This window comes from Pongo pygmaeus, chromosome X (assembly GCF_028885625.2).
Source record: "Pongo pygmaeus isolate AG05252 chromosome X, NHGRI_mPonPyg2-v2.0_pri, whole genome shotgun sequence".
NCBI classification, from domain to species: domain Eukaryota; kingdom Metazoa; phylum Chordata; class Mammalia; order Primates; family Hominidae; genus Pongo; species Pongo pygmaeus.
This window is the reverse complement of record NC_072396.2, coordinates 29,572,198-29,599,431: the sequence shown is the minus strand read 5'-3', so window position 1 is coordinate 29,599,431 and position 27,234 is coordinate 29,572,198. Positions and strand designations below refer to the sequence as shown.

General features: G+C 35.6%; 1 protein-coding gene and 1 pseudogene across 1 annotated transcript in view; one reads left to right on the top strand and one right to left on the bottom strand.

Annotated features, from left to right (window-relative positions):
• Positions 1-27,234, bottom strand: part of IL1RAPL1 (interleukin 1 receptor accessory protein like 1) — a 1,314,427-nt gene that overhangs the window by 968,601 nt on the left and 318,592 nt on the right. The window lies entirely within an intron of this gene.
• On the top strand, positions 12,866-12,984 carry LOC129025460 (5S ribosomal RNA; annotated as a pseudogene).

Sequence of the window (27,234 nt, the reverse complement as noted above, 5' to 3'; positions counted from 1 at the left end):
TCATTTATATTAAATGTCCAGACTAAGCATATCCATAAAGACAGAAAGTAGACTGGTAGTTGCCCAGGACTGAGGAAGGGAGGGGTTGTATTTGGAGGAAAATGAAGACTGTCTGCTAATGGGCATGGGGTTTCTTTTTGGAATGATGAAAATGTTCTAAAATTAATTTTGGTAAAGGTTGCACAACACCGTGAATATCCTGTAAACCACTGCATCTTAAATTTTGCATGGGTAAATTATATAGTATGTAAATTATATCTCAATAAAGCTGTTTTTTTTTTTTAAGAATGAGCCTTTTCTGGTTCATAGAAGTTGGTAAATATTGTGTGGAAGTTTGCATTAACGCAAAGGAAGCTTCTGGGGGATGCCTCTGCTATATTGATTTCCCCCAAAGTTAGCCTTCTAAGTTGACAGTCTTTCTTTTTGCCACTACCCCTTTCTTAATATTGCAAACCTGAGAAGAGAAAGAAGATCAAAGTAGAAGGACAGGAAATTGCCAGGTGCATTAAGAAGACTAATAGCAGAATCATTTGCTTGGCATTGAGGTGTTTTTGGAGAACCTCAGATCTGTCACTAAATCCTTATGCTAATGACTGGGAATTTATAATATCTCTACAGCAATAATATGAATATTAGTTCAGGGATCCTAAATGAAAACCTCAAAGAAGACATTTTTATCTTTTGATGATCAATGCAAAACAATCTCTAGCAAAGTAATTTCTCCTAATTTTCCTCCTTTTCTTCTACCTCTTATTTCCAAGTTAATATATGGGTACTTTTAAGTATGATTCCTCAATCTGTTCTAGGGTAGATCTACTGTTCCTCTCCCTAGCGCTTACTTAATGCCTAAGCATTGTTATTTGCAAACAAAAAATAATTCTTCCTGCTAAAAAGAGATTAGTGAAGATGAGAAAAAGAACAGGTTTTCTTATTTTAAAACATATTTTATTGAAGAATTGAAAATATATTCACATTTATAGGTATATCTATAGCCTTGTTTTCATTTTCAAAATATTTTTTAAAATAAATATATAATAGCTGACATTATTGCCCCCTACATTTGATAGGAAAACAAAGGACACATAATGGCTTGATGACTATCTAAGATCACATTCACATTCAGAACTTAGTACTTATATATTATTTACAGTGTTTAGTAGTCAATTCCCAATCAAAGGCTTCGAAGATAACCCAAACTAACATAACACAGCTTCATGCACTTCCTTATTTCACCACATAATAACACGAAGTAGAAATCATCTTAAATACAGTCTTCTGCATTTTGTAAAAATAAGTACTGCTGAAGACATATAATTTGCTTTAAGAAAGAAAAAAGTCCCCTACTATGATCACTCTTCTATAAGAGTAATATTTTAATTAAATTTGCCATATGCTTAAGTCCCCCTTCTTTTAATAATCTCAATGCAATTAAGCTGCATTTGATATTTCAGATTTTTCACTGAAATAAAATTATTCTGATCCAAATTCTCATAAGAATTGAGAAAATCACTGTTCACTGCATTTAAACCTATCAAGAACTTATTCCTGTATATCAATTCATTGGCAACAACAACAAACACAAAAAACCCTGAAATATAACTGCTTAATTTGATACAACATTTGCTATTCAGAGGTATGGGCCTCTCATGTGATCTATGATCTCTTAGATCCTACCAGCCACTGGCATCTCTACTTGGAAGTCTAAAGGGCATATCAAATTTATCAGGTCCAAAATGACCTCCCAAACATGCCCACAATCCAGACCTACTCTTTCGGCTGTCTTCTCCATTTCGATAAATGGCAATGCCATCCTTCCAGTCATTCCGGCAATCACAGGGTCGTCTTTGAAATAAGCATACAAAGCTTCCTATATCTGCCTATTCCCCCACTTTTATGACCTCTCTTCTTAGCACTTTGTAACTCCATCCCTTAACTCTTAATCAAAGAGGTCTTTCCAAATGATCTTATTTTAAGTTAAAACCCCCTCCAGACCCAAACCCTTCCTTTCTCATGTTATCAGTGCTCCTTATTGGCTTCAATTTGGTCCATATCCTTGGTACTAACTGACTTAATAGTCATTTTACTTCTTGTTTAAACTGTCTATTTCACCCACATATCATACTTTTTTTTTCTTAAAATGCCTCATTCTAGAATGTACCAGAATGAAAGCTCTATCAGGGCAGAGATTTCAGCTTATTTGTTCAGTGTTGTATTTCCAGGGATGAAAAGAGTACCTGGTACAAAGTAGCCACTCCACAAGTATTTGTTGAATAAAATAATAAACTACATAAGGATATAAAATTTAGAAGAGCAAATTAAGAGTGCTTGTTGGTATTGTTTAATTATTTTATTTAATATATGGCACAATTTAATGTTCTAAAGCTGCATTCAACTAAAAAATCGGGAAAAATATGAGAACACTCAAGTGAGTTAATTTATTTATAGACAATATGGCATTCATCAAGTTAAATTTGTCACTACCAGCTATTAATCACAAATACTCAAAGATAATGCAAATTGTTTAGATTTCCTTTAATAATTTACTTATAAAAATTGATCAAGTGCCATTATTTGACAACCTCCTACTTCAATCTTTGCCTTCTTAATAAATAAATATCACTAGCATCAAGCCAGTGGCTCTGGTCTAAAACCTAAGCATCCTTGACTTTTCTATTTCTGTTACTCTTTCTCACAATCAATCCATCAGTAAGCCTTGCCAATTGTATCTTCAAATTATATTATCTTGGATCTACTTGCTCACAGCTCATCTCTACTGCCGCCACCCCAGTCCCAGCCACCATCATGTCTCCTCTGGACAATGGCAACAGCTCCTTCACCAGTCATTGCGCTTGCATTAAATTCCCTCTTCTAACCCATTTTTTATATCATATAGCAATAATATTTTTCTTAAAACCCAAACTAGATCACAGTATTCCACTGGTTGCACTGCTTAAAACCTTTCATTTTTGCTGTATAATTGCTCATTTCCTTTTTAAATTTTCATTTGCAAATATTTTCAAATTTGTCAAAAAATTGCAAAAAATAGGACAATGAAATCCTGCCACATACCCTTTACTCGCAATTTCGCTGAATGTTAATGTCTTACTGAATCACAGTATAATTTTCAAATCAAGGAAATTAACATGCCTAGAATACTGATAAATACTTGGATGATGAGGTTGCTGGTCTGGTAATCACATTTTAAAAGCTAGTGCTCTAGCCACACTTGATTTCTCTTGGACCTTTGATCATACCAACCTCATTCCATTCTCAGGGCTTTGCACTAGATTTTCCTTCTTTCTCAAACATTCTTCCCCACATGTTAGCATGGCTGGCTCTTTTAGTCATTCAGGTCCACTTGGGAAAGACTTCCTGAGCATCTAGTTTGCCTGATTTACTTTTTACCATAGCGTTTAGCACTAAACATTTTCTCAAGTATTTGTTTATTGTCTCTATCTTCATGCTAAAACTTCCATACTCTGAGAAGTGGGACTTATTTTCTTGTTCCTGAAAATATCCCCAAGATCTCAAACTATGTTTGACAAATAGTAGGCACTCAATAAATATTGGTTAATTATATAAATACAATTGCCAAGGAATACTAAATAAAATTAAATAGCTATTATAAAGCCAATTGTTATTTCTACCATACTTTGCAGGGTTTTTTTTTTTTTTTTTTTTTTTTGAGACAGAGTCTCGCTCTGTCAGCCAGGCTGGAGTACAGTGGCATGATCTCAGCTCACTGCGACCTCCGTCTCCCAGGCTCAAGCAATTCTCCTGCCTCAGCATCCCGAGTAGCTGGGATTACAGGCATGTGCCACCATGCCCGGCTAATTTTTGTAGTTTTAGTAGAGACGGGGTTTCACCATGTTGGCCAGGCTGGTCTCAAACTCCTGACTTCAGGTAATCCACCGCCTTGGCCTCCCAAAGTGCTGGGATTACAGGTGTGAGCCACCGCGCCCAGCCCATACTTTGCAGTTTTAAATTCACACTTATATATTTATTATCTAATCTACAATAACGGGGAAATTATTGAATTGAGAGTCAGGCAAGCTTGGCTTTATTTCCTAGTTCCATTATTGACTACCAAGTTTTATATTCTATCTAAGCCATAGCTTTCTCATAAGGTATTGAAATTCAAATGGATTCAGTCAGTAAAAACTGAAGCCAATAATTCAACCTAGATTTGATTGAAAGAGAACCAAGTTTTATAGCGCCAAACTCGAAAATAAGTCTACAATGTCAGGGATTGCATCTGTTTTATTATTCACATAATTACTAGTGCCTACTATAGCATCTCCCACAAAAAAAGGCATTCAATAGATAATTGTTAAACAAAAGTTAAATAAACACTACCTGTGCATAATATGGTATGCATCCACATAATATTTCAATTTGCATTTTGAAAAATGTTATTTTAAAAGTATTAAATCTAAACATAAAATTCTATCTCAGAACTCCCATTAACAATAATTTGTTCCTAAGTTTTATGCTATCCAAATATATTTATGTCTCTATATGACTCTTGAAAAAACAAGTACTTCAATATCATTTCAGTCTTTGCAAAATAACTAGTTTTGATCAAAATATTTGCATGTTATTATTACCATCAAAGTTCAAGATTTTTTAACTTGACATACATAACATTTCAGAAGATCAAAGATGAGATACATATCTGACATTATGAGATTTTGATATTCTATTTATCATGGAATCAAAGGTTGAGTTTTTATAAAATACAAGGTCAGATGAACAAAGAGCCCCTCTCACTCTGTTTTTACTTGATGTACTTTAAAATTATCTTATGGTATCCAGATACATTTTCATAACGCTGCTTCTTTCATCTGATAAGCATAGAGTTCTCAGGTTTTTGAAGCTCTTGCCAGTCATATGTTTTAAGTGATTTTAGTTTTAAATTTTTCTGTGGGAGTTAGTTTAAAAGTATGAATATTTTGTGAATGCTCTCATACACAAACACAAGCATACACACAGTACAATCTGTTTCTTCTATTGATATGTTCCTGTCTCTTTAAAAGACTCCATAACAAATTCAAAAATTGAGACAAGACTTACATTTATAACAGAATCATAGTCAAATGCAGGTTGATACAACAGCAAACAAACTGTGTATTTCTGATTTCTATGAGCAAGCCTCCATTAAGAAAGCATTTATATTTGAAGATGTATATGTTCATATACATTTGTTTAGTCATCTATCTACTTTTCCAAATTATAATTGTTATCCCTAATTGTAGGAGAAGTTATGGCTATGAGTTTCACATCTCATTGGCATTGAGGTATTTAAAATTATAGAAGAAAAAAATCCCTATTCAAAGGCCTCCAAAGAGTTTATATGAAAGCAGTACAAAATAAAACCATCTTACATATGGATACCATCATTGTTGGGTGAGCCACCCAGGATGCTCAAATCTGGCATTTTGATTCTATACTGGAGACATCCTGGTCTCATATATATTTGCAGACTCTCTATATAGAAAGATCTCAACAGACGGTCACTGGCAGAGTGGCTGGCCCCAGAACCTACCTACTTTGTTTCTCCTTTGGCAACTTGATGGTATATATCTTCGGCCTCATTCTTAGTTATAGGTCAAAAGTGAGCAACAGGAAAAAACTAAGTAGGAAACTTAAGCTTCAGATAACAAACTGAAAAGAATCAGTGAACACTTGTCTGTTTCACTGAAATAGAGAACTATTTAATATGTCTAAGGATTTCAGATTAATTCACATTTCAGGCAGATATCTCCTATCCAGATCAATGAAAGCTTATTTACCAATGATACTATCCCCGATTTAGTTTTAAGAAACTTCTGAGATGTAATACAAGGTAAGCTTATTCTAGATATGTTCTCAAAGAAAGGCTGGAGGATTTGGCTCAGAAGTTGGACAGACTGAAACAAAGACTGATGAAGTTTGAATATAATGCTCAAAGCAGATTATGGTCACATCCACTTAGGAATGAAACAACTGTTCAGTTGGAGAGTAGGGGTGCCGACCTGGGGGCCACTGGTCCATCTGATTTTTAATTTGTTTTTGGCTATGGAAAAACAATACCCTTTGAGATTTTTGCTTGGTTACTATAGTGTAAGTTCTGCACATTAAAATTCAGAACAGAAAAAAAATCAGAAAATACATCTGTTGTTAAAATACAATAATTTACCAAATTACTCCATGTCTTGAAAGTACTACAAACTTGTTTAACCTGACATTCATTGGCATTTTTCACAACTATTTAACATAACTACCTAGAAATAATTTTTCTATCATAAACTATACTAGAATAAATTTGAGCAATATATTCATGACACTTTTTAAGAAAATTTTATTTTTTACAAGTATAGGTTTGTCTTCCCAAAATATTTATTATACTATGATGGAAATTTCCCAAAAATATTAACCACTAACTATTCTATATTTTATGTTCACAGGGAAATCTTGATTAAATTATCTAAGAAAGAAATGATGTTAGTTGTGTTTACAGTTTTGCTTTGTAGACATTCAGAATCTATATAATTGTTTGACACAAAATATAAATGTCACAGTCAATACTCTACAGTATTGTATATGTGAACCTTGTATATGTGTCAGTGTATCAGTACAGGTGTACGTCTTTTCTAAAAGCTGTTAAGTTATCTTAACATGGCATCTAAAATAAAAATTAACACTTGATCTGGCTTCTCTCACTTGAAAGTATGATATTCTTCAGCATGTTAAGAGAGCATGTTACTTATGTTAATAATTAGTTTTCAAATTTATTTTCTGCCATTTACAGTTTGAATAGAATAACAAAACAATCAAAATTTAGGATGATTTAAGGGCAATAAGTAGGTAATGGATGAAATATAAAAGAAATGAGAAGCATTGGCTTCCACTCCAGAAGATAAGAGATGTACTGAGATACAGCCATGGACACAGTTCACAAAACCTTGGCCTTGTGACTAGCCGTTCCACTGGCCAGAATTTTGTGAACAGTTGTGATGGCTCTATCCCAGTGCATCTCTTTCAGCTATTGAAGTCAGTGATGTAGTTAATACAATGGTGAAACATACCTTTATAATAATTATCTCAGTGCTTGATTAAAGCCTAGAAGCCAAAATGAAACTTAAAGCATAGACACAGAAGAGATAGTGTTTCACTGGATTGAAAAACTGTAACAAAAACAATTCTAGAGTTCTACAATTGGTGGCCTCATGTACCTATTTTGGATGAGATGTGAAACTTTCCTTCTCTTATATTTTAGTTACATTGTGGAAGTACACATACAGATTCAGTCTTACTAGATAAAAGCATTCATTGAAAACTTTGAGATGATACAACAGTCACGTGTGCTATGAGATACTGTAATATCAATATCTCCATCTTGAATTTCTAGAAGTATCTCATAATAATTTACCCACGGTGATGTTCCACAATGATTATGTAAAATACAGAGATCAGCTTTTTTAAATCTCTATTCTTCAAATACAGAGTGACTAAAAATACAGCTCATCAGAGGTGAGTCGGTACTTCTTTCCAGGTCTCCTAATCTCCAGTGCCCTAGCGGCTCTTTCCACTAAACATCTAGCAGTGACAGATATGTGGGTTGTAGGTGAGAAATCAACCCTGAAGTGGCTGCAACTTCCTGTATACTCCCATGCTCCCAAGCTGTGAAATTCTCCAGCCTGCTTGGAGGAGGTCCTGACAAAGCTATACGTGAGGGACGGCAAGAATGCCAGATGGCAGTTTGTGAGAAAATCTGGGACCGTGGCAGCCAGCCAAAAACAGTGGACTGGAAAAAAAAAAAAAGGATGATCACCAAGAATATACCACCTCCACTACAAATGAATGGAGGATGAATTATGGCTGTCTTCCTCATACAGGTAAAAATCCTTTGAGTAAGTTTTCACCCATATGTGTAACAAATAAAACAAAAGTTGTAAAAATTTAAAAAGTATTTGATTTGTATTGAGCTGATTTATCTTACTACCATTTTCTTTCAATCCATTAGTAGTTAAAAAAAAAAAAGCAAGCCCGTTGACAAGGAGAGTGTAGGCAAACTTACAAATAAAGTGATGCAAAAAGTTTAATTTTATGATAAGAAATGGATAAGCACGTTTCAAGCAATCACTTTCCACTGGATTTGTGAGTAACAGGGGCATTTGCATTGTATTGATTGCTATTGTGTGCCTTTATCATTTTTATTGTTTGCTGCAATATAGCCCTTTGAAGGTCTGCCAACCCACTGTGGCTTGCTCAAAAGCAGGGCTGAATTTTAATTAAGCTGAGCCAAATAGACACAGAAAATTTGAACTTGATTAGACCACTTATCCTGATACGCACACAGAGGGCATTCAGCACACTTACTTTAATGACTGGCAAAGTCAATTCACATATTTGGTGAAATTATCAAGATAAAACCCACCATTTGTCAACATATTCCTCCTACATAAGATTTCTGCTTCTCTATTTTAATCCAATAAACCAGCAAGGAGAATTGAGGGGGTAGGTCGCCAGTGAGGATAGGTGTGGCATATCTTGATAACAGTAATATTCCATATTCCCTGGGAAGAAGCAGTATATGAGTGCAGTAATTAGGATTCAACAAGATAGTTCAAGTAAAGAAATGCAAGTGTGTGTGTATGTGTGTGTATCAATGTGTGTCTGTTCATATGTATTGCTTTCCTTTTTAAAAATTTCAACCGAAAGAGAAGTTTACCACAGCATTTAACCCAGATAAGGGAGCAGGCAGGATGTCAGAATTTCATGAATTTTTATTTTTGATACCTCACAAAGAACAAAGCATCCAGGTTTCTGGCTTCAGCAGAAATGTGCCAAAATGTGTTCCCACAGTAACTTCTCCCGAAATCAGCCAGTATAATTTTCCCACACAGCATGGAGAACTGAATCCCTGATAGACCCAGGATTCTGCAAGGCAGACTACTGTTAAATTGACTTTGCTGTTAAGTCAGACCAAGTAACCTTCAGGACACTCTTTGAAAACAACTTTCCTAAATAGACTTTCAGACTCTTAACAAAAAACTCACTTTCCCTAAGGAGGCACAGATCATAGGCAATATTTCAAAAGCACATGTACAAAGGAGTTACTCTTTCTATACATGTGTGTCCAGAGTAATGGCTAAACAGATTCTAAAATAGGAATAAGCCAATATCTTCTCAGTGAAAATTCAAAGATAAAGTCTCCAAGCTGAAACAGAACTTTGCATACATATAACCATGCAAATTACATCACGGAGTGGCTCTTCTTTGACAAATCCAAATCACTAAGTCCTTAATAGAATTCTGCACTTTACTTCCCAACATCATAATACCAATTGGCTATACTTAATCCTAAGAAAATAATCCTTCCCTTGGGATTAGCAAATTAAAAATTTAGTAAATTTCTAAAGAAAAACGGATATATTTTTCTGTGCAGGAAAGCAAATTGTGTTTTAAAAAGAAAACAATATAAAATACTCATTTTTGACAACAGCAAGAAAAATGAGCATATTTCAAATTACTCCCTTGTATGTTATAATTTCACTCTTTATTTCTGTCTACACAAGTGAAGGAAGAACCCACTTTTGTGATGATCCAACCAAAAACACTGATAAATATATTTTTATAAAGAAGTCATGAACTAGAAAGAACATAGACTTTGAAGCCAAAACATTCTACATTTTAATCCTATCTATGCAAATTTCTAGTTATATTATGTTCCTCCATTTACTTAACCTCTACTCTATTAGGTATAAAATGGGAAGAAATAACACTTTTGGGGAAAAGACAGTGTATAAGACATATTCCATGTAATTTCTATATAATGCAGTTAAGAATTTTTAAATAAATTCTTAATGGGAAAAATTTTAATAGACTCACATGATAGGAAACAAGTTTCTATTCCATAAGATCTAGCACCTAGTTTTTAAAAATACTCGATTAAATCTCATCTTTTAGGCACAACTTTGAGGTCATTGCAGTGTCAGCAAGTTTTATGTCTTCTTTGATTTTATTTTTCTTCCTCACGTAGCCCACCATCTACCAGCTTATATCTAATGCATTTAGAGCCACCTGATGCTAATACAATATGCATAATAATCTTCATGAGTCTATCCTTCTTAGCATTATCAGCATTGCATTTTTCGATTTCTACTCATTTTCATAAAATGGACAACCTTTTAAAAAATGTGCTCGTTAGGTAAAGATGGAAATGTTATTCATACTGAATTGTTAATTGGTATTCAGCACCTACACAGAATAAGCTGAAGTCTTTATTTCACATTTGCTAATCAAAAATTCAGATGTGGTTTACCAAAGACCATTTAAGGATGGCAATATATAATATGTAAAAGGATGGGTTACATTAACATCAAATCTATGAAACCATAAAGAACATATCTGTGCATATGTGTTATGTAGGATCACTTAGTTTCTAATGGCCATGCGTTAGTATGGCATTCCCATCCTGCTATTCTATTATTCAACCCCATCAATTTCTTAATTACAGTGATCACAATTGATAATTTTATATTTAGGTTATAGATTTTCTTGTTTTCTCTCTGCCTCCTTTACCATTTGTAAGCACTATATGGGCAAGGACCACCATGTTTTTATTATCAATACAAATAAAATAATTTTAAAACTGCCTAACACTCAGTCAAGGCTCAACAAATATTTGTTGACTATATCCCAAATGAACAAAACCTAAAGTCTAAAGGATAAGCTCCCAATCTAGGGAAGATGAAGGGCATCCTTTTTAAATCTTTTCCCCTGTTAATTACTTTTACATAAAAAGTGATTCACTCATTGGTTTGTATCATACCCAGTTTATATTTATTATTCAATTTTTCATCAGATCAAAGAGGTGGAAGAGACCTTGAGATGTTCTTATTGCCTTGAGGTGCTGCTACTACTCAAAGCATTCAATAAGCATTAGCTTTTTTCTTAAACTCTAGAGGCCTCATGAAATTCGTATTAGAAATAATCTTGCCTACAGGATGAAAAAAGGGTGACATCTAGAAATGATTCTAATATATAGCCCCCAATTTAGCCTTTGCAAATATTTATTCTTGTGACAGATAGCAAATCTCTTCTCTGGGGATGAGGATTTTGTGTTTAGTGTGCATGGTCAGGGACCTGTTGATGTGTGGGGATAATGAATAAAGAGACAGATCTTAAAAGGTGTAGAGAAGGGATGAGGATGAGAGAAGGGAAGGATGCCTGAGATGTGTAGGTAAGTTTGGGGAAAATATTTGGAGGAGAAACAAGAAGAAAGCACTGAAGAAGCATAGTGAGGGGTCTTCAAGGAGAAAGATGTGTGAAAACGATCCTTAAATATTTTGACACGCTTGCAAAACAGTAAATATCAAAATTATTTTTCAGCGTGTTGTGGTAGTTTCTTACAGGTCGTTTTATGTGGTTGTTTTAATATAGGATTTGTGTTGCTTTGTAGTGTGACACTGGCCTGATAGTGACCACAAGATGACCCAGCCTTGTGTGAATTACAATCTTAACAGAAGCCTGGAAGTCTCTAAAGTTTTACTGTTCATCCAATATGGTAGACAATAGCCCCATGTAGCTATTTCTAATTAAATTTATAATTAAAATAAAATTTATAGACAATTTAAAATTCAGCATCAGGTCAGTTACACTAACCACATTTCTGCTGCTCAATGGCCACACGTGGCTAGTTGCTTCCATATTGGAGAGTGCAGATATTGAAAATTTCCATTACTGCAGAAAATTCTATTGAATAGCGCTGCTCTAGAACTTTGAGCTTATGTCACACACGTGCTATTCCAATGTTTTTGGTCCTATTAGTGATATTAAATATTCAAAGAAAAATATTTTAACATCCTTTATCCTACACCTGAAGTGCTGAATTTAAAATATTGACAATCATGACATATTTATTATGCCTTCTCTGTAGTTGTTTGTACTTCTCAGAGTTGTTTGTACTTACGTTGTCGAAACCTTTTCAGAAAGATTTTTGTGACATACTTTCATTCCCTCACTATATTAATTGGTTATTTCCAGTTAATTCATTCCAGATTATAATTTTTCATCTATTAAATAAGCTGAGAATTTTTTAAGTATAGTCAAAGCTACTCAGTGGATAAGATAAATACCAAGACAATAATGAATACTTGTATTTTACCTTGTGATTTTTGTTTATATCAGAATAATATGATATGGAACTATAATACAGTGTTAATTAAAATATAATAAAAATAGATGGACAAAAATGCCCCCATGACAAACTCCAATGTTAGTGTAAATTGGAAAGCTCTAGATATGTCTGGGACAAGAGGAAGTACATTGTTCCTAGGCTCATGCTAATCCATTATAAATCATAATTCATGAGGGAAGAGAAATCAGGAGCATATGCTTTAGATTAGCGGCACTGCTAGAGAAACATTGAAAGTAGAAAGAGGCAATGATGAACATTTGGATAATTTTAATACTGCTTTAAACAATGGAGGGAGAGTTGTCAGAAGGACTGGGAAAGGGGAAGGGATAAAAATCCTAGGGCCTCTTTGGAGTAGAGTACTCTGATGTCTGTGTACAGGATGGAGAAATTTCCTACATGAACAAGTAGCAGTGGAAGGACAATTGGGGAAATTTTAGTCTGGGAGCCACCTTGGCTCTCCAAGTAATTTAAATAATTCAAATGTGGATAGAGAGATGGACGCTTGAGCAAAGTAAATTACAGTCCAGGATCCATCTAGACCAAATGATATGTATGTGTATTTCATATTTGGAGAAGTTATTTAATATAGTTAAAACATATTTACATTATATGAAATGATAGTTGAATTCAGGAGTTTTCCTAGCTAAAATGTACTGCACTCGAGTTAAGAATGATTCAAGAGTCTATGGTCATACCACCCTGAACATGACTGGTCTCATCTGATCTCAGAAGCTAAGCAGGGTTGGGCCTGGTTAGTACTTGAATGGGAGAGTGCCTGGGAATACCGGGTGCTGTAGGCTTTTTATTTAAATAAAAATAATAATAAAAGAATGATGCACGATGGTATTGCTGATACGTTTAAGAACTTTGGACAAGAGTATCTAAGCAAAGAAGCAGTTAAGACTGATGACACTCGGGTTTAGTGGCAGAAGCACTGATCCTGTGGTCAGATTCAGCACTTACCTTATGATCCAGGATGCAGAATTCAATTTATTGGTGTCTCTCTTTGCCTGTAGGCAACTATGAAATATATCTCAAGCTCTCTCAAAAGCAAAACGTTAAAAATAAATGAAATACATACCCTTGTTTGAATAGAAGCTTCCACAATAGAAAGGTACTAAATGCAAATAGTGTGGTGTTATATTTTGGCTACTGAAGAGCGCCATATGAATAATATTTACTGAGTGCTTCCCGTATTCTAACTGCTTTACATTCAATGACTCAGTTAATCCTCACAAGAACTCCACAAGGAAGGTACTATAATTATCTCCACATTATAAATGAGGAAATTATAAGACTGAACCCAAGTTTTGATTCTAGTGCCCATCGGTGGGTTCCTGAGGAGCTTCTCACAGATTACAGCAAGCTGCTGAGATGACCTAATGTCAAATATAGATATTAGCAAAGAGTTAGGCAGCACCACTGGAAAACAACTGTAAATTCAAACAGGCAATGGACACACAGCACCTACACTGAAAGTGTTGTCTTTAGAACAATGAAACTGAAAGAGAAAACAGACACCTTGCTCCCTCATCATATTTTGTGGCACTGATCAGTTCTGGAGAATAAAATAGAAAAAAAGTACCCTCAAATTTGAGGGATATCTGCTTTATCCCTCAGTTCTTATTTAAGGTACTGGTATATTTTAAGATTTTAATACTCAACTCATATGCACAAATACAATAGGATAAAACAGGGACAGGAGGTAGATGCAAACCCAAAAGCAGTGTTGGGAGAGGGGGTTTGAACAGTGCGGCAGGCAAAGGTTAAAGGGAGATAAGTAGGGCTTAAAGAGCTGGGGATAATTAGAGGTTGAGTGAGGATATTTCAGGATTTGTGAAGAGCATGTACAAAAAGGAGAAAGTGCAGGCTTCTCTTCAGTCCTTCTCCTAACTGCAGTGAATGCCAACTATGAGCCAGGCCCTATTTCAGCACTGGGAAGAAAGGTAGATCTGCATTTTTACCACATTCAGATGGTAAACAGGAAGACAGGGCTGGGAGGAGAAGAGAAGAAAACACAATATAGACCATCACAAAATACAGATATCTTGCTAAGAAGTGTAAGCGAGGCACAGGTTGTTTGCATTATCTTGCCTAAGGGATGTTAAGGGCCTTGAGGAATAAATCATATCTTCAAACATTTTTAATGCCTTAATACATTTCTTTGCATATAGCCGGCTATTAGCAAACAATTATTTTAGAGGTAGTATGGCATAATAGAAAAAATATTGGTTCAGGAGTCCTGAAAGAGGACTGTTTCAATTTCCTTCTCTTTGAAAAGAAAAAAACCCAGGAGATTTTTAGATCATTTTAGGATCCTTTTCAAGTGTATTAAGTTAAACTCCATGATTAGCTTATCAGTTATTTAGTGTCAGTGTTAATAAGGAGTCCTCCTTTGAGGGACATGGCACGATGTGTGAGAAAGTGCACCTGACCTCTTATCAAGGCAGACCATTAAAAGCCAGACTCATTCTACCTACAGCATGGGACTAAGCAGAATTTTTTTTTCTTTTGAGACAGGGTCTCACTCTGTCCCTCAGGCTAGAGTGCAGTGGCACAACCATAGCTCATGGCACTCTCAATCTCCCAGGCTCAAGTGATCCTCCTGCCTCAGTCTCGTGAGTAGCTGGGACTACAGGCATGCACCACCATGCCTGACTAATTTTTTTTAATTTTTAGTAGAGACATAGTCTTGCTATGTTGCCAAGACTGGACTCAAACTCTTGCGCTCAAGAGATCCTCCTGTTTTGACCTCCCAAGGTGCTGGGATTACAGGTGTGAGCAACCGTGTCTGACCTAAGCATAATATTTTATCAGATTTGAGATACTTGACCCTTGAGCCTTAACAGACTTGTTTGTGGAAGTAGCTAGAAATAAGGAATGTATATGCTGTCCAAAAGAAAAAAAATTAGCCAGGTGAACCATTTATGCATTTGTCCTCAACCTAACTGCAAACTCCTTCTTGACAGAAAACTCTTGCTCTGGAATATTTGACTTAAAAAGTCAAATCTACAAACTAATTACAAGCATCATAAATGGACAATGTGGCAGAAGGCGCGGGGAGTAAGATTCAAGATTTACACTAGGCTATTTCAACTCCAAGTTACACATGTTTGACAAAAGAATTATGTAAGAAATTAATATAAAAATGAGGTAAGATAACTTAAACAGAGAACACAGACTGATTATAATAAACTTCACATGTTAACAGACGTTTGACTTGATATATAAATATGAGTGGGTAAGAATGGTCAGTAAGATTTAATGGAGTGGGAATATGATCCAGCTTAATCAGTAAAGATGTGCTGGAAAATCTAGCTCAATCAGTAAAGATGTGCTGGAAAAAACCATCAATTTGAAGGGATGAGAAAACTGGGATGGCAGAGAAATCAGTTTGTTCACATTTGTGAAACAGACTGTGTAAAACACTGGAGGTGAGAGAAGAGAGTTCCAGCCAAGTGACGGAGAAACAGTCTATCTCAATGAATGAGTCATGGCTCTCCTGAGAGTCAAGATGATTTGCATGTTTGGTGATTGATGTAGATAGAGGTAGTAAATCACACTGAGTCTTAGCTAAAAGGCTCTGTCATCTCAGTCATAGAAAGATGAACATTTCTACACTATACCTACAATACTCATTGTTCAAATGCACTACAACTTCAGGAATGATCTGAAAATATCCATCAGTCAACTATGATGAACTTGGATCACAGAGAACTCCACCACTGGGGATCATTTACAATGTCATGTGGTAGATTAAGGGCTTCAGGCATTTGTAACTTTGGAAATTTTTAATAGGCTTTTAAAAAAATCAACATACTGCATTTTCTCCCCAGAATACATTGCCATTACCAAAGGGAAAACAAAAAACAACCATCACAACAACAAACTTGTTACACAAGAGATTGAAATACATATTCAGTGTGCTGGTAATTTTTCTGACTCTCTCTTTTCAGAAACATCATTATTTTTCCTTTTGTTTTAGGATTGCTAATTTTGCTATTGGATTAAGGCTAAGTTAAAAGGGAGAGCTAGAGAAGCAAAAAGGTATTCTCCACGGAGAATAATTCTATTACCATTGCTGGACCATTCTTGTAGCTAAGAGTTATATTCTTTCAAGAAGAAAAATTGAATTGGCTCTGCACAAATAATGATTGGATATTTCAAGTGTAAAAAGCAATGATGATACAATTAGCTTTAGAAACTAGTGAATTACTAATAACCAGAATAAAACAGGGCAAAAAGAAAAATGCTAGTACCTGACTACACAGGAAAGTATATTGAATAAAGTATAAGAAAATCAACATTGTTGCATTGTTCAAAATGTCTAAAGATGGAATCAGTATCTGTGAAAGTAGGAAAATGAGGAGCTATCTAAGTATGTGTGGTATCATCCCCTCACTAACTGAAGATTTTAGCTCCTGCCTAACTGTTACCCTCTCCAACATATGATGCTTGTCATAACTTCTGGTACTTTAAATGTCTGTTGAAAACAATTATCTCACCATCTTGCCCTAGTAATTAACTGAATTTTTTGACTCCAGAGACCTTGTCCTCCACCCTGCCTTGGCCACTTGGTTCTGTGGTCATACAATAGATGTTGTTAGAAACTCAGTTATAAACATCACACTTTCTGACCTCCACCTTCTAAGTCTCCAGATGATTCCATCTAGTACCCCATTACAACAATACTTTGATATTACCAGGCCCTTCAATCCATTCATTCTACTGGCTTTTCACTATTCCTTATGCCCTTCATGGCATCACTTCTCTTTTTATCAAGCATAAACTCTACGGTGTACTGTAAACACTTTTTTGAATATATCTTTAAATTGCTCTGCTCCCTCTCAAATCTGGTGCCCACTTGATAAATCTTAAACCCCGGTTACTGCCAACTCTCCACTCATTCACTGTTCACTCTCATGCTATGGAAACTTCTGGAGGAAAACACATAATCTCTCTGACTAGTCACATTTTGAATTCATGAACACTAGATTCAAGTTGGCTCCTAGTATGACTCAGTAATCTTACTCAATCTCGAATTTACCTGAATATTGGGGAATCTTTAAAAAGTACTAAATCAAGGCATCGCCCCAAAATTCTGAGTAAAGTTGTCTTGGTTACAATCTGGCCTTTGGAATTTTTAAATGCTCTCTGAGGTCATTTTAGTATGTAGCAACGTTTGAGAACCTCCAGTCTGAATGGCTATTTTATTCTCTCCCCTTTCCTCACACCTCCAACACCTCCTTCCCCACTCTCAGTCAATGACCTTGTTTCTCATTTATCTCAGAAAATGGAAGCAATCAGTAAACAGTTGCTCCCTAGCCTCATGTCAACATATCTTCCCATGGGCCTGCGTTGGTGCCCAACACTGTGGATCACCAGTCTTTGTTCCGATGATGGACCCCACCTTGTGTGCTCTAGATCTCATTCCCTCTCACCTACTCAAGGACATGGCTCCAGCAATTAGCTCCACTCTCTCCTGCATCACCAATTTCTTCCTCTCTTCTGGGTCATTCCTGTGTGTGTTCTATGCTATTATTTTCCCATCTTAAAAACCATCCTCTCTTGACTGTATTTCCCACTTACAGTTTCAGCTCCATTTCTTTGTTCCCCTCAAATGTGAAACTGAAATGCGTTCATTTTTTAACACTTGTTCTCTTACCTCTTTTTTTTTTCTTTTTTGAGATGGAGTCTTGCTCTGTAGCCCCAGGCTGGAGTGCAGAGGCGCAATCTCGGCTCACTGCAACTTCCGCCCCCCCGGGTCCTGGTTCAAGCAATTCTCCTGCCTCAGCCTCCAGAGTAGCTGGGATTACAGGCACGCATCACCATGCACAGCTAATTTTTGTATTTTTAGTAGAGACGGGGTTTCACCATGTTGGCCAGGCTGGTCTTGAACTCCTGACCTTGTGGATCCACCTGCCTTGGCCTCCCAAAGTGCTGACTTGTTCTTACCTCTTACTTGATCCACCTGCCTTGGCCTCCCAAAGTGCTGACTTGTTCTTACCTCTTACTTCTCTCCTTAATTTTCTCTTAACCCAAATCCCTCTTTCAATTTTGCCTTTACTCCCAACACCTTTTGAAACTACTCATCAAGGTCACTACAGGCTGCTCATATGGTTTGGATCTGTGTCCTCACATAAATCTCATGTTCAATTGTAACCCCCGGTGTTGGAGGTCAGGCCTGGTGGAAGTTGACTGGATCATGGGGCAGAGTTCTCATGAATGAGTTAGCACCACCCCCTCCTGGCACTGTATAGTGAGTGAGTTCTTATGAGATCTGGTTGTTTAAAAGTGTGTGGCTCCTCCCCACTCTTTCTCTTGCTCCTGCTCTGGCCATGTAAGACATCCTTGTTTGCCCTTGCCTTCTGCCATGATTATAAGTTTCCTGAGGCCTCCCCAGAAGCAGAAGCTGCTATGCTTCCTGTACAGCCTGCAGAACTGTGAACCAACTAAACCTTTTTTCTTTGTAAATTACCCAGTCTCAGGTATTTCTTTATAACAGTGTGAGAATGGAGTAATACAGCTACCAAGCTGTTAAATCTAATGGTCAATTCCTCAGTTTCACCTCTGACAAATAAGCAGAATTTGATACAATCAATAACTCTTTCCTCCTGGAAACAGTTTATTTGGTTTCTTGAACAGGAATCAGCAAATTATAGCCTATGGATCAAATCAAGTCTGCTGCCTCATTTTTAAGTAAAGTTGTATCAGAACATAACCATGTGCATTTGCTTACCTGATATCTATAGCTGTTTTCCTGCTAAAAGAGCAGAGTTGTATTCTTCCAACAGAGACCTTTTGGCCTATGAAGCCTAAAGTATTTACTATCTGGCACTTTACAAAAGAAGTTTGCCAATGATCTCTAACTTCTTCTTGACTTCTATCCTTGTCTTCCTTTCACCTCACTGTTCACTCTCTTTTTAGGCTCTTTAACCAGTTCCTTTTCATCTCCCAAGCCTCTTAATGTGGAAATGCCCCAGGATTCAGTCTTTGGATCTCTTCTCTTCTCTGTTTATACTCACTTCCTGGGTAACCTAATCCAGGCCCATTGCATTAAATTTCATCTTTCCTGGAATGCTTTCTTGAACCCCAGATTTAATGACAAACTGCCTATTTGGAAACTTCACTTTGATGACTAAACATATCTCAAAATTAATTTGTCAAAAACTGAATTCCTGACCTTCCCCCTTATCTGTTCCTTCTGCAGTTTTTCCTGTCTCAGTAAATGGCAACTCTATCCTCTCAAAAGCTTAAAACAAAGATCTTGGATTCATACTTGACTCTTTCATATATATATGCACTCTTAGGAAATTCTCTTATCTTTATCTTCAAAATATATTCACAACCCACCGCCTGTCATTATCTCTACTGCTACCACCATAAACCAAGTCATCATAATTTCTGGCCTAAACTATTTCAATGGATTCATAACTGGTCTCCCTGTTCTTTCCCTTGTTCCTATCCTCAATCTTCCGTGCCAGCCCTCTTTCACTTCATTCTCAATATAAAAGCCAGAGTTATCCTTTCAAAATATTAAGTTAGATGACATTATGCCTTTTTCAAAACGTTCCATTCACATCCCATTTTACTCATATTAACTATCAATCTTTTAACTTACAAGACATTACATGATCTTTATGAACCTGTCTTCTTTTTCTCCTCCATTCTTTACTGTGCTCCACCCACTCTGGCCTCTGAGCTCTTCTTTGAACATGACATACATGTTCATTTCTCTTGTTGTTTGCATGTGCTGTTACATTTGGGATGCTCTTCCCTGAGACATCCTAATACCTCACTCCCTTATCTCCTTCCCCTCTTTCTCAAATATCACCTATTCAGCAGAGTCTTCCCTGCCTATCCTATTTAAAACTGCAAGTTCCTCTCAGTATTGTATATTCTACCTTCCTGCTTTACCTTTCTCTAAAACACTTATCACCATGTAAGATATTTTATATATTTATCTTACTTACTGTCTATCTCTTTACATTAGAAAACATTTTCCATGAGGGTAGGATTGTTATATGTTCTATTTACTGCTGGATCTCTGGTTAGGACAAGAGATAGGTGTTCATGAACATGTGCTGATTGAATGAACACTTGGAGTTGAAAGAAAACAATTAGAAAGTTGCTCAATTTTTTTACTTCTAATTTTCCTTCAGCAAATTCCCAAAGAAACATGTATCCTAGTTTTTTAGCCCAATTCAAATATTGTTTCCACATTTGTACCAGGTTTTGTACTAGAGCTAAGGAATCCCAGATTGACTTAGATCAACATTGTTTAATGTGATAGGACAGTTAAAGTGCTATAAGTGCCAGAAAATGTTCAATCTACAGAGTTGAAAGATGGTATCACAGAGGGGGCAAGCATTTGCTATCTTCAAAGATCATCCAGCATTTCCCAGGATAAACAAGAGTTGCAGAAGGGGCAGGGAGTACACTGATAGAGGGAATATAATAAGACAGAAGTATGAAACAAGTATTCACCACAATACTTCTATACAACTGAATCATATGGTGATTTTGAAAAAAAGAACAAATGATGGGGTATGAGTCTGTAGAGATAAGCATTGGCCAGATGACTCTGTATTAAAAATTTTAGGAGTAGGGACACAATAATTTACTTGAATGCAAGTTGACTTGACATTTATAACTGAATATCTTCAGATAAACCACACTTTGAGTCAATATGAAAAACTTCCATGTTCCACTTAGCATGCATTTAAAATGTGTATGCACATTCCATTTATATCTATACATACCCTTAGGCCAGTACCTCCATCTCCTTATATTCCACTCTATATAAATACACTGTATCTATATTACATTACATACAGAAGATTCCAGAAGATGATAATTGTCCACTTTTCAACTAACCAAAATTTAGGGAAGAGAGGCAAGAAGTACAGGAGTAAGACACCTGGGAGTTCCAGGACTGAGCTGGCCATTTATGAGCCAAATGGCGTAGATCAAGACTCTTAATCCCTGCACATGTTAGTCTATTCATCTATAAAGGAAAATAATACCAGCCCTCACAGGGATTGCTCTAAGGATTTTAGGAGGTAATGGGAAATATACATTAAAATATAAATGCTATAAAAAATATTATCAGTAGGAATAGTAACAGTACTAAAGGAAACCTTAATTCAAGATTTATGCATATCAGATTAATAGAGGTTTCTAAAGCCAAAACTCGGAGTTCAATTTTTATAACTCTGTCAAAACTTCAAGAATGGAGATATACATGAAAGTCATGACAATAAATTCAGTGTTTATTTTCCTTAAGTTTTTTATTTGGCAAATATTTATTGAAAACTCAATAATTAAACAAAAATTGGACGTTTATCAAAGGTCATATAATGTCCTATGCTTATTTTAATTATCTCATTTAATTGTCACCAAATACCTATAAGGGAAATACTATTATTTACATTTTACATATGTCAAAAAGAAAACTCAGATAGTTACTGTAACTTGCAGGGCATCACACAGCAAGTATGGGGGAAGCCAGGAGTCACAGCCAGGTTTTATTCCAGTGGCAGCATCTGTAACCACTACATCAATTTATTCTGAGCCCTTGGCCCCCCTCTGCAGGCCCGTAGTAGACCCTTAAGAAATTTGTTTGAGCAAAATTATATGATTAAACTCGCTAATAGCACAACTAAAAAAACGCATAATCTCCAAAGAGGTCTCCTTTAACTTTTCAAAATTAATGTTCTAATTGAGTCCTAGGCTAGATCATAAACCAAAGGATACACTATGAATTTCTCAAGAACAGGGAAAGTACTTGGTTTATCTTAGCTAAACACTTTGCAAATACTGAGTACACAAAATAGGTTTTAAATGAATGAAGCAGAGGCTAACCATAACAGAGCTATGGTTTAGATACAAGAGCTTTAAAAGCACTCACAGTTACTATATCAGTATGTGGAAAGACACCTGGGCTGAGGAGCTCTGAAAAATTACAGAGAATCATTAAATTTACAAGTTTAACATCTGTAATAAACAAAGAAATATGCAAACACAGAGTTATTGTAAGTGTAGAATAGAAGAAAACTAAAGAACTGTGAGTCCAGCTGACAAACCTAATCAGTCAGAGAAAGTCCAATCAAACATATCTATCCTACCTAAGGCCAAAATTAAGGTATTCTTTACAGCCAAGATGATAAGTTATATTGGAAAATTGTAAAATATGGAGCTGTGGTGTTTGGGCAGGAAATAAATCTTAAGAATAACCAATTCTCAACTATTCCAACACGTGCAAAATTGCACTATTAATTAACATGAAGATACTTTTGGCTTAATTTTCAGAAGTTACTTACAAAAACTAATGGTGTGTGCCATTGCCATAATGCATCGGTTTGAGATGGGTAGAGAATTCACTCATTCAATATGCATGAGCATGTTTGATGGGACAATCACTGTGTCATAAACAACAAAGAAAGAAGAAAAGTGCTCTGTTTTCAAGCAGTCATGGTGACTTATGGATACACAAATAAATAACTACAAAAATGAGATTGGTGCAGCAATATAAGTATGTATCACATGCTCTGGAAATATTGCATGGGTAAGGGGCAAACTCAATAGGTTAAAAGAGACTTCAGAGAAGAAGAGACATTTGCACAGAACCTGGCGAGATTAGTAGATGTTATCTAAATGAAAATGACTAAAGATCAAGGAAACAACAGCAGGAAGGGCATGACCAACAGGATGAGGATGGGAAAAAGTATGAGAGATTTAAATCATGGCGGGTGGGTAAAGCTAAATATGTATAAGATGTACGAGAAGGTGAGACTGGTAGTTGCTGAATTTATAAAGGTGAAATGAGTCAGGTTTAAACAGAACCATGGTGTAATGGAAAATGCCCGAACTCTGCAGTCACAGCACATGTTTTTGTTTTTTTTGTTGTTGATGTTGTTGTTTTGTTTTTTGAGACAGAGTCTCGCTCTGTTGCCCAGGCTGGAGGGCAGTGGCACAATCTCGGCTCACTGCAAGCTCTGCCTCCCAGGTTCACGCCATTCTCCCGCCTCAGCCTCCCAAGTAGCTGGGACTACAGGTACCCGCCACCACACCTGGCTAATTTTTTTGTATTTTTAGTGGTGACGGGCTTTCACTGTATTAGCCAGGATGGTCTCGATCTCCTGACCTCATGATCCGCCCACCTCGGCCTCCCAAAGTGCTGGGATTACAGGTGTGAGCCACCGTGCCCGACCCACAGCACATGTTTTGAATTTTAGTTCTGTCTCTTACACCAGCTCCTTGAACTTGGAAAGGTCTTTAATCTTTCTGTATATCAAGGTCTTCTGCTGCAAAGCAAGACATAACAATACCCTATCTTCAAAGGTCAGTTTGGGAGTTGGAGATAATCATGTTTTATGTCTAGCAATGTAAGTTTCTTAATAAATGATAATAATAATTATTATTGTTTCAAATTCATGCCAAAAAGTTTGGATTTCATGGGTAGGCAATGAAGAGATCTGGACTGCTTTTAAATAAGGAAGTCAATATAAGTGAGAAACAGGGGAAAATAATAGAAAAGCCAGTCAGTAGGTTATTACAACAGTTCAGATGAAAATACAGGTATCTTTGAAATAAGTTTCCAGCAGTAGGCATAAAAGAAGGAAGTAAACAAGATATAATTTGGTGGTGGCCACGACAGGATGTGGTGACCAATTAGATCTGAGGTTAGAAAGTTAACTATGTTGATTAGGGTTTCTGGAAAAAAATTAAAACCTTAAACTGTTACAGAAATACACACACACACACACACACAATTTTCAGAGTTATTTGTTTTCTGTCTCTACCTATGTTGGCAGCCCCGTGTATGACCTCCCTCTCATCCCCAAATACAGATGGGTCCACTTAAATCCTATGCTAAATCCAATGCTAAAACTTTCAATTCTCCTTACCTTCCTCTTGAACACACACACACTCTCTCACGTATGTCTCATTGATCGTTCTGCCAAATCCTAGGTTACATTTTTCTTCTAAGCTTAAATGATTAATGAATTCTTCCAAGACTAATTAGCTCGATAAAAGAGAGATCTAGTATTGCTCAATAATTTGGTACTCTACCCATGTATTAGTGAGAAAACACAGCCATGCATTGATTATTGCTAATGATATCATGGTGCCTGAGCACCTTCAGTCCTTGTCTTGCTCTTGTAGGTCATTGGGATTTATAGATTATCTGCTAGAGATTACAAAGGAGAACCTTGAGTGGTAAGGGCATCACACTCCCTTTGACTCCAAGGAACAGCTTCATCAAGAATTCTGAGCTTGTTTTGCCAAAACTGTTTCTTCTTTTTTCATCCATATATTTTAAGACTATAAACAAAAATCATTCAGAATTTTCCAATTACTAATACATTATGACAATTTTATAGGTAATTCAGAAGTTTCAATGGGGTAGGGGAAAAACATCTTATCTTTTCATTATGGTTTTCCTTTGTTAGAACAATACAGTTCTGTAGTTGGCAGTTGTTAGTTACTGAGATGGTTGTGAAACAGGTAATCCATCATACCCTGGCCAAGGAAACAAGTAAAACCTATGCCTTAAGTGATTTTTCAAAATCAGGGAAAGCAGGGTGGCTTAACTACACTGAAAATTCTATACTTCTCTTTCCCTTTTGATTTGTTTTTCATGAGACTGGATATGCAAGGTAGTTGAATATATATATACTACATATAAATAAATATTCTACATGTGCTTTTTTAGACTGGTATTATGTGGCTGAAAAACAATAAAAATTGTATATATAAGGGTTTTCATAAATTATGGCAAGATATGCTTTTTAAGAACTTACATATATATTTTAAGTTAGGGTTTTCTTTCTGTTTTATTAAAGCCTACAGCACGCAGTATTCCCAGGTGGTCTCACATCCAAGTACTAACCAGGCCGAACCCTGCTTAGCTTAAAAAGTTAGTTTTTTTAAAAAGCATAAATTTTTGTAGAAAATTATTTCAAGAGTTTCTAACTTCAATGCTGTTGTTGCTTTTTGTTTCACATTCACAAAGCTTATATAAGCAAAATGATATCATTCATTATTGTGATACTCCAATGTAATTATATGTAAAGATTTATTAGGGAGTTACAAACTTATGAATCATAGAAGTTAACAACAGTTAGAACACCCAATGGACAAAACTGGAACTTATTTCTTCTAGTATGATTGACATGATAACTGATACAAAGTATATACTCTTCAATATTTGTTCAATGAATTAATGTTTGTTAAATGAAGAATCTGTTCTTTGTGTACCCATTTGGTTCATTTCTAAATCCTTATAAAAAAGTGAAACTTGCTTACATAGTTTAGAATTTTATGTCAACATAAAAATGTAAAAGTTTTGACTGGGCGCAGTGGCTCACACCTGTAATCCCAGCACTTTGGGAGGCCAAGATAGGTGGATCACCTGAGTTCAGGAGTTTGAGACTAGCCTGGCCAACATGGTGAAACCCCATCTGTACTAAAAATACAAAAAATTAGCTGGGTGTGATGGCGGTTGCCTGCAATCCCAGCTACTCGGGAGGCTGAGGCAGGAGAATCACTTGAACCCAGGAGGTGGAGGTTGCAGTGAGCCGAGATCGCACCATTGCACTCCAGCCTGGGCAACAAGAGCAAAATTTTATCTTTATGTGTATATATACATATATATACACACATATATATATACATATATATATACACATATATATATACATATATATATACACATATATATACATATATATATACACATATATATACATATATACACACATATATACATATATACATATATACACATATACATATATACATATATACATATATACACATATATATACACATATATATACACATATATATATACACACATATATATGTTTCTAAAGAGGAATTGAAAAAGATAAGCGAAAATATTGTCTATCCAAAGACCAAAATACATACTGCTACAGTATAAAATTTGCATTCCCGAATATCTGAGAATACAATTTCTTAGCTTTATTAAAAAAAATTAACACTAGGGAGAAAAATGGTGGACATTACTGCTGTGAGAGTCTAAAACCTATAATATTTTAATCTACCTTACCAAGACCAGCCAAGATTATAAACCTAACAAACATCATCATAGGAATTAATGTACATGAATAGATAGGATTAAGAAATCAGTATGTGGCTATTCAAGTATTACATTCTAAATCTTCTAAAAACTGAGCAAAAATGCCTACACTGAACAAAAAAAGCTTTCTATATAATGGCAAGCTGGCTTCTAACAATGTCTTGAAATTCAATGTTTTGCCTGAATAACTCAATTTACATTTCCAAGTCTCTTGAGAATGAGACTAAAAATCATGTAACTTTAAGAAGAAAATTCAGGAAGCCAGACTGGGAAAGAGCATGACGTAATGGTATAAGAAAAATCTGGAATAACACAATTAATTTCAAACACATGTTTGTCTCTGTAGGTTTTAATAAGTAACCAAAACCCCAGCTTGGAAATCCTTTTAAATGAATAAATAAATAAATATAACTATACAGTGGCTTCACACCAACAAGATCTGGTTTAAAACAAGTTGGAAGCTATGTGTTTTAGACGTCCTCCTTATTGAAGGATGTACTGTCAATTAGTTGGCTTAACCATATAGCATATGGCTTTGATACAGATGTCAAAGAATGAGGGCTGAATGAATGATAAGATAGACAGCTTTTACTATAGAAAACAACAAATTCCAATTATTCCATTGTTAAAAATGGCTTTTCTTTTTATTCAATAAATTAGTCTAAAAAGTGTATACAACACCTAATAAGTCTGACTACTAATCACTTCTAAAGAAACATATAAAGAAAATAACATGTATTCCCACCACTGTTACTGGTTTGTTATTGCCTCTGCACTCATCCCATCTCTATATGTGTATGTGCACACACATGCGCACAAATATGCCCATATGTGAGTATACACATAAATTTGCATAACCTCTGTAGAATTTTGATTCCTGCATTTTTCACATAAAATTGAATTTTGAGCATTGCCTCCATATTTATTATATATTTGAAATTTA